An 8,964-nucleotide genomic window follows, 5' to 3' on the forward strand; every position below is an offset into this window, starting at 1 on the left:
AATACGATTCACTGTATTTTGGCCGCAGTGCAGAACTATTTCAGAAATGACATGTTATTTCCTAACGCACAGCTCCAATCAAGTCCTGAAGTCAATGAATTCTGGTCTAATTCAGTGATGGCAGATAAAGACTGATTATCACTGGTCTACCACATTATAAAGAAGCAGCCACAAGATTCAGACTTCAGTCCCCTGATCATGACAGATGATGAACTGCTATTCCCCCAACCATGGATTCTGAAGAAGAGGCAGAACAGGGCTAGATGCGAAGTTTGTTTTTTTTGTTTGTTTGTTTGTTTTTGTTTTTTTTTTTTCATAATACCACAAGATTTGATTCCAAATGCTGTTTAAATCAGGCAGAGAGATGGTTCTTTCTCAAATCAGTGTCTGCCAAATTGATGGAGCAGGGCTAGGGACCAGATTAAACAATGTCCCATAATTTTAATCCCAAGGAACCTAGCCTTAAGTCACTGCGTGAGGGGGCTTTCTGCTGTAGAGGCAATTCCTGTAGGGGCTGGCAAATAAGTTCTGAATTTCAGTGACTGGACCACAAATACGCCTTTGCAGGAAGATCGCAGCAGCACACCCCAGTGTCCAGCTCACGTTTTGAATGTCATCTGTTTTGAATCCACGTTAATTGGGTGCATACCTATTTAGAATTGTTGTATCTTTCTGGTGGATCGAATCTTCATCAACATGAAATGTTACACTTTGCCAAAAGTAATGCTTTATTCCTTAGAGTTTACTTTATCTTATATTAATAGTTACAGAAGCTTTTTTTGGGTGGGTATATACAAGGTTTATCTTTTGCCATCAATTCACTTCCAAGAATTTCGTTTCCTTACATTTAAAGCCTGTCTTTTGGAAGCAACATATTAAAATTCCTATTTGAAATATTCATCTTTTAGTTGATTTTCTGACCTCATATTAATTTGATGTGCTTAGTGATACATTTGGTTTCACATCTACCTTCTCACCATTTGTGCAATATTTAACTTATCTTCTATTCTTTTTTGTCCCCTTGTTTCCCTCCTTCTGGATGGATCAAGCACTTTATTATTTTACTTTAATATTATTTTTGCATTCTTTTAAAATAAAACAACTTTATTTGTTGTTATTTTAATTGGTCTATGATTTAAACATATATTCTGTACTAACTCTAGTATAAATCAAAGGCTAATTTTATCCTACCTTAATAGCAGTGGAACTTAGAACACTATATAGCCATCTATGCCCCTCCAAGTTTGGGCATTATTTTATATTATTTTCCATGTTTGGATGCTACATGGATTTTAACTTCCAAAGTGTATTTCAAGTTTTGTTTCGTAAGGAAATATTTATTTACATTTACTTTCATGTTAAATTTTCATTGCTGCTCATTTTTACTATATTACTATGGTTCTATACAGAGCTTTCACTCCATTTAATATAGGGTTTAAAGTGAGGATATCAGTAATTCTCACAATTTTGTTTCTAAGAATATATATATTTTCTCCTCTCATTTTTTTTCTTTTTCTTTGGTTTTAAATAGTAGACCAAACTTGAAACAATCCAACATGCAATGATATAGATGAATTTCAAAATCATTAGTCTCAATGAAAGAAGCCATATAGGAAAAAAAATCCTATATGGTTTCAAATATTATCTGTTTTCAAAACACTAGAAAATGGAAACTAATCTGTAGTGACTACAATGTCAGTCTTGCTGGGCCTGAGAGCAGGAAGAATGGACTATAAAAATGTCTTAACTATAGAGAACAAATTGAGGGTTACTGGAGGGGATGTGGGTGGGGGGATGGGTTAAACAGGTGATGGGGATTAAGGAGGGCACTTGTTGTGATGAGCACTGGGTGTTGTATATAAGTGTTGAATCACTAAATTGTACACCTGAAATTAATATTACTGTATGTTAACTAACTAGAATTTAAATAAAACTTGAAATAAAAAAACAGAAACAAAAAAAAAATGTCTGAGGTATCTCTTTTGGGTGATCAAAGTTCTGAAATTTGACTGAGATTTTTGTTTATTCAGAGATGAAACTACTGTCAGAACTCATTTTACTGTACATTTTAAATATATGTGGCTTATTGTACATAAATCATAAATGTATATAGTTTATTATACATAAATCTAATAAATTTTAAAAGAAGGCCAAGTTAGGAGGATTATCTCTCCTGGTTACTAAGAATTACTGTATGGGGCACCTCGGTGGCTCATTTGGTTGAGTGTCTGACTCTTGATTTCTGCTCAGGTCATGATCTCAGGGTCGTAGGATCAAGACCTGCATCTGGCTCCATGCTGAGCGGGGAGCCTGCTTTAGATTCCCTCTCCCTCCCTCCCTCCCTCCTTCCCTGCCTCCCTCTCTCTCTCTCTCCTCTCCCTCTGCCCCTCTCCTCTACTTGCACTCTCTTGCTCTCTCTAGAAATTAAAAAATATAATAAAAATAAAAGAATTATTACAAATTTGTACCTATTATGAGAGCAGTCTGACATAAGGAGAGATAAGTCAATCAAAAGTAATAGTTTAGAAATAGTATAGTTATATAAATTTAATATAATTGCATATAGATGGGCATAAAGATACACATGTAATCATGTATTATATAATTATTATGTTATATATACTTTATATGTTTCAAGTATATATAATGTGTAATATATGACAATATACATATATAATATATACTTTTTATATGTGTTATAATGACTTTTTACTAAAATTTTAGACTGCTATATATTGTATTATCTTGGATTTAACCAACTGAGATTTGGCAATAATTAATATCAATTCCAGGAGATTGTCAGTACATTTGGACAACACACTTTCATAATTGTCATTTGATAATATATTAAATATCAAACCTTATAATGTCATAAAATATATGTTAACTGAATATTTATATTATACATTTTATTGTAACCACTTCTAAATGGAAATGAAGTCTTTCATATAATACCTAAAGATTTATTAGCATAAAATGCCAGAAACAAATTATATTTTTAAATATATGCTTACATGGCCTTCCTGAGCATGTTTCTATATTTCTTATTGTTTTATCATCCCAATTTATCAATTTACTTTTCTTTCTCTTTCTTTTCATTTGATTTTTTTTAATGCAACTACCCAAAATAGGCAAGCATATTATTGTATCCCAGTAAAAATGGACTCTGAGAGGTCCTGATATAAAGCAGGCAGTTATTTCTTATTATTAATTGCCCCTCCCAAGTGATTTCTCATCAGTTGTGTTAAAGTGCTTGAAAACTACTCATAAAGGAAAAATGAAAAAAGAATATGCCTTGTACACTGGAAGAAATTATCCTCCTTTGAAGGTTTCTTTATAAATTGTCAAATATAACCACACTGGCACATCTTAGCCTTTTCCACATAAGACGTGATGGATCTTCTTGCCCCCAGATTCTTCTATCACTATACAACCTCGCTTTACAAATTTAACTTTTTATTACCATTAAAAGGAGCATGTATTAGCTACTTTAGATGAGGCTATTTTAATTTGGAATTTCAAGCAACAATTTCAAGATTAGACACACTGGAGACCCAAACGCTTGCTAAAGCAGATAAATCAAAGTGGGGTGTTTCTTTGCCATATGAAGGAAAAGAGGATAATAAACCAACTAAGATGAGACAAACAATACAAGATAATATAATCCTAAAGAGAAAGACAGGATTCTATTAACAAGGGTTATAAATATCAGTTTAAAATCACAAGGCGAAATCATTTCTGCTACATGGTAATTTTAATATGATAACATAATTCTATTTATTCTTCTTCTGTCAAATTCACTCAATATTGTTCTCCCCAAATCTAGTTCTACAAAGTTTCAAAATTCCCTGATGTAGTAAGCTTGATTCCCAATTAATATTCACCATTTTGCTGAGTCCCTTGAAATATGCTTTTGTTGTCATAGATTTTTTAAAGAAGCAGAATATATGTGTGTATATTATACTCTACACATACCACATTGATCAAATACAATCATTCCTGTAGATACTACTTAAAGGCAATAATTTTGATAATTTTTTCAAAATTATCTTTCTACAAAATTTTGTCTTCAGGTTTAAAAAATGTAGACAAACTACCAAACCAGTTCCCATAATTTCATGTCATTTTAGGTAATGAGCCATAATTACATTCATTCATCTCTTTCAGCATATACTACACTTTCAAATTCCAAAATAAACTATCTTACTGAGCATAGTTTTAAGAAAATATACATGCAGAACATATAACTAAATGAGAAGATTTTGTTTTGTTTTGTTTTTTAACAAATTACTAGAAAAATTTAGAGTAAGGATTTGAGCATGATAATCTAATAAGGAAACAAATACTTAAGCCTGATTGCGTCAGGCTTTCAAAACAAGGATAAATGTACTACATATGAAGTATACTACTTATATTATAATAACAGAAGGGCATCGGAAATATATGTGCTATAAATAATGATCATTGCTGTTTTCACTGAACAAAGTGAATCTACGATTCCAATCATTTTAAAGAATAAGCCATATGCCACTTTCCCAGAAACTCGTGACCCCAAATTTTCAATCCTTTTCCCTTCCAGACATGACCAACCAGGCATTTGCCACTGCCCATGGTTCATACCCACACACATATATACACACATATCTTTGGACACAAAGTGAAGGACCATTTTATCTACTAGAAGTTCTAGCTGTAATGAAAATTTATTTTCATCCTTATCTTTCAAGGTTTTTGTTGAACTGGGCTACAGTACATTCTGGCTTGTAACAACAGACCCATCCCATTCATTGACGAATCAAGTCTGAGTTCTTTCCTTCATCATTTCTTCATAATGGAAGTACTCTGCCCCAATATAGCCACAGGTTTGAGTTGAAAGGGGCATCAATAGTCGTCTGCTCAGGGCTCCTGGGTGGCTCAGTCAGTTGAGCGTCCGACTTCAGCTCAGATTATGATCTCACAGTGAGTTCGAGCCCCACATCGGACTCTGTGCTGACAGCTCAGAGCCTGGAGTCTGCTTCAGATTCTGTCTGCCCCTCCCCTGCTCATGCTCTGTCTCTGTCTCAAAAATAAATTAATTAATTACAAAAAATAGTCATCTGCTCTACTTACTCCTGCATTTTATGTTTTCTTTCTAACTTCGCTTGTGACCAATCTGTGAAATAGAAGTTCCATTTTTCAGTGGACTGATGCCCCATTTAAACTTAAGACAATACATCTGTTCACTTACAGCAGCTCTGGCCACATGGTCACTTGATATTCTATGGCAAGATGTTTTGTCTCTACCAAGGCCCAATAGCATGGCAATATTCAATGGATCTACTCTTAATAGACTTGGGACAGTACCCCATTTTATTACCTAAAGCTCATATGCCCTACCTCTAAGGGCAGAGTAGTAGTGGTGGAGCAGGGACCACCCAAACTTTACTGCCAACCCAAACTTTTAATCCACAACACTAGAGTTGTATTCTCCTTTTCCTATTTTTCAGTTTTCAGAGTAATTGCAGTCCATTTGTGAGAGAACAAAGGGAAATCATGATCACTTTTACTTTCTTTGAGGATCTGGCCTCTCCTTCAGTCAATGGTTTCAGGTGTAAAAACGGATTCAGGCCTGGAAAAGTTTGTGATTTTTTTTCTATTGCAATGTCTCTCAGACTCCTGATCATCTATCCTGGATTGTTTTTGATAACATATATTGAGCAATATCATCAATATTAGCTACTCATCCATTTTACCTTTTTCTATTAAGTATCTGCATAATTCTTAGGCCCCTGATGTCACTCTGACCTTGCTGTTCATTATAAAATATCATCACCATGCTTTGATTGTTAAGCATCAATACCTGGCCTCTACTATTTTGAGATCCCATCCTCCCTATTGCTCTCAGGGACCGTGATTCTTAAAATAATCACTTGCTGATAGTGCTGACCAACAATGAGTTTCATAGTGATACTGGTATGCTCTTCATGAGTATGTAAGTTATTACCTCCATCTCTCACTAATCTACACTCAATATCATCATAAGGGTACATAAAAGAAGACTGAATATTCAGCCATCTTCCTTATTTCAAAAATATCACAAGGTATCCAAAACCAAAACAGAAGTGATAAAGGAAGAAATACAACAGCCCATAAATTGTGGGAAGGAAGTCAAGGACTCACAAATCAAAGTTGAATAGGAATAGTATACAACAACCAACAAAGAGACTTGAAGGAAATATAATTCATAATATATATATATATATATATATATATATATATATATATATATATATAATTCAAGGCATAAAATAATACTTTAATGATTATTTCATGCTGCAAAATATCTTAAAAGCAAATGAATTAAATAAAACAAAAGTCAATTAGAAGATCATAAAAAAACAGATTTAAATAAAACCAAGGACAAATAGGAAAATAAGCAAGGGCCAAAACAACAGAATTAAAGAAAAAATTAATAAAGTACAAACTGTTTTGCAATGGGTTTTCTGACAGAACACAAGTGTCATTAAAACCACCTCTAAACCCAAACCAAAATGGGAAAGGAAAAGACTCATAGCAACATCGTCATCACTAGACACATAGATTTGGGCAAGTCTACCACTAATGGTTATCTGATCTATAAATGTGGTGAGATTGACAAAAGAACTATCGAAAAATTTGAGAAGGAGGCTGCTGAGATGGGAAAGGGCTCCTTCAAGTCTGCCCGGGTCTTGGATAAACTGAAAGCCGAACGTGAAGGTGGTTATCACCTGTGGAAATTTGAGACCAGCAAGTTTTATGTGACCATCATTGATGCCCCAGGACAGAGATTTTACCAAAAATATGATTACAGGCATATCTCAGGCCGACTCTGCTGTCCCGATCGTTGCTGCTGGTGTTGGCGAATTTGAAGCATGTATCTCCAAGAATGGGCAGACCTGTGAGCATGGCCTTCTGCCTTACACACTGGGTGTAAAACAGTTTATTGTTGGTGTTAACAAAATGAATTCCACTGAGCCAACCTACAGCCAGAAGAGATAACGAGGAAATCGGTAAGGAAGTCAGCACCTACATTAAGAAAATTGGCTACAACCCTGACACAGTAGCATTTGTGCCAATTTCTGGTCGGAATGGTGACAACATGCTGGAGCGAAGTGCTAACATGCCTTGGTTCAAGGAATGGAAAGTCACCCGTAAAGATGGCAATGCCAGTGGAACCACACTGCTTGAAGCTCTGGATTGCATTCTGCCAGCTACTCGTCTGACAAGCCCTTGTGTCTGCCCCTACAGGATGCCTACAAAATTGGTGGTATTAGTACTGTCCCTATGGGTCGAGTGGAGACCGGTGTTCTTAAGCCAGGCATGGTGGTCACTTTTGCTCCAGTCAATGTTACAACTGAAGTTAAACTCTGTTGAAATGCACCATGAAGCTTTGAGTGAAGCTCTTCCTGGAGACAATGTGGGCTTCAATGTCAACAAGGTATCTGTCAAAGATGTTCATCGTGGCAATGTGGCTGGTGATACCAAGAGTGAGCTACCAATGGAAGCAGCTGGCTTCACAGCTCAGGTGATTATCCTGAACCATCCAGGCCAAATCAGTGCTGGATATGCACCTGTGCTGCACTGTGCCCGCAAGTTTGCTGAGCTGAAGGAGAAGACTGACTGTCATTCTGGAAAAAAGCTGGAAGATGGTCCCAAGTTCTTGAAATCTGGTGATGCTGCCATCATTGATATGGTTCCTGGCAAGTCCATGTGTGTTGACAGCTTCTCTGACTATCCTCCTCTGGGCCGTTTTGCTGTTCATGACATGAGATAGACATGTCATCTCATGGTTGCTGTGGGTGTCATCAAAGCAGTGGACAAGAAGGCAGCTGGACCTGGCAAGGTCACCAAGTCTGCCCAGAAAGCTCGGAAGGCTAAATGAATGTTATCCCCAATACCTACTACCCCAGTCTTAATCAGTGGTGGGAGAACAGTCTCAGAACTGTTTGTGTCAATTGGCCACTTAGGCTTAATAGTAAAAGACTGGTTAATGATAACAATGCATTGTTAAGCCTTCAGAAGGAAAGGAGAATGTTTTGTGGACCATTTGGGTTTTTTTGTGTGTGGCAGTTTTAAGTTACTAGTTTTTAAAATCAGTACTTTTTAATGGAAACGACTTGACCAAAAATCTGTCATAGAATTTTGAGACCCAATAAAACAAAAGTGTAATGAGAAACCTGTGTCTTCTTTTGGTCAACACTGCAACCTTGTACTATTCAGGTAAAAGATTAAGAGTTGCCCATAACCTGTTCCTGGTGTTAATATCTGCTGAAACTGAGAATTGGGTTAATGGGTTGTTTTCCCCTTGGCTGGGAAACATTTTTACCAGGTAAGGGAAAGAAACAAGCACATAAAGCTATGGGAAAAGGGGATCTGCAACATAGTTTAGAACAGTAACATCATTAAGGTAAGTTGTAAATGGTTAAACTCTGTAATACCAAACTCAATGTGTTGCATATAAAATTTGTATACTATCACTATTGAGTAAACTTGATGCATTGTCATAATTGAGTTTCCTAGTTACTGGAATGCTTTGTCGCATTTATAAATCTTGTAGTTTAAAGTACCCTGAAAGGTCAGCCATTAAATAACATTATTATATTTAATAGTAGAGTTCATTGTATCCAAACTGCAGGAGAACAAAGTATATACTGGACGTTTACTGTCACTTGAGAACTAGAAACCCACCTCCAATAGGAATTTTCATCTAAGCCAAGCTTCAGTGAAGAGGGAACATTGCTGCACTGGAGATTTAAAACCCAAAGTGGCAATACTCAGCCTAAATGAGGACCTGTCTTGGACTGTAAGGTAAGCTTTGTTTTAAGTTGAAAATGTTTTCAAGATTTTGCTAAAGATGTCCTTCCAAAATCATTACCTAATGAGAAGCAATAAAAGAATGACCATTCCAAGTGAATTTGATGGATGGGTTGGAAAGTGAAGAGCTCA

The 8,964-nt window shown here is 35.8% G+C and overlaps 1 pseudogene; it reads left to right on the plus strand.

Moving 5' to 3' along the window:
* Positions 1–6,530: 6,530 nt before the first annotated feature.
* On the plus strand, positions 6,531–8,128 carry LOC132663316 (elongation factor 1-alpha 1 pseudogene; annotated as a pseudogene).
* The last annotated feature ends 836 nt before the right edge of the window (positions 8,129–8,964 follow it).

This window comes from Panthera onca, chromosome D4 (assembly GCF_046562875.1).
Source record: "Panthera onca isolate mPanOnc1 chromosome D4, mPanOnc1 haplotype 2, whole genome shotgun sequence".
Lineage (NCBI taxonomy): Eukaryota > Metazoa > Chordata > Mammalia > Carnivora > Felidae > Panthera > Panthera onca.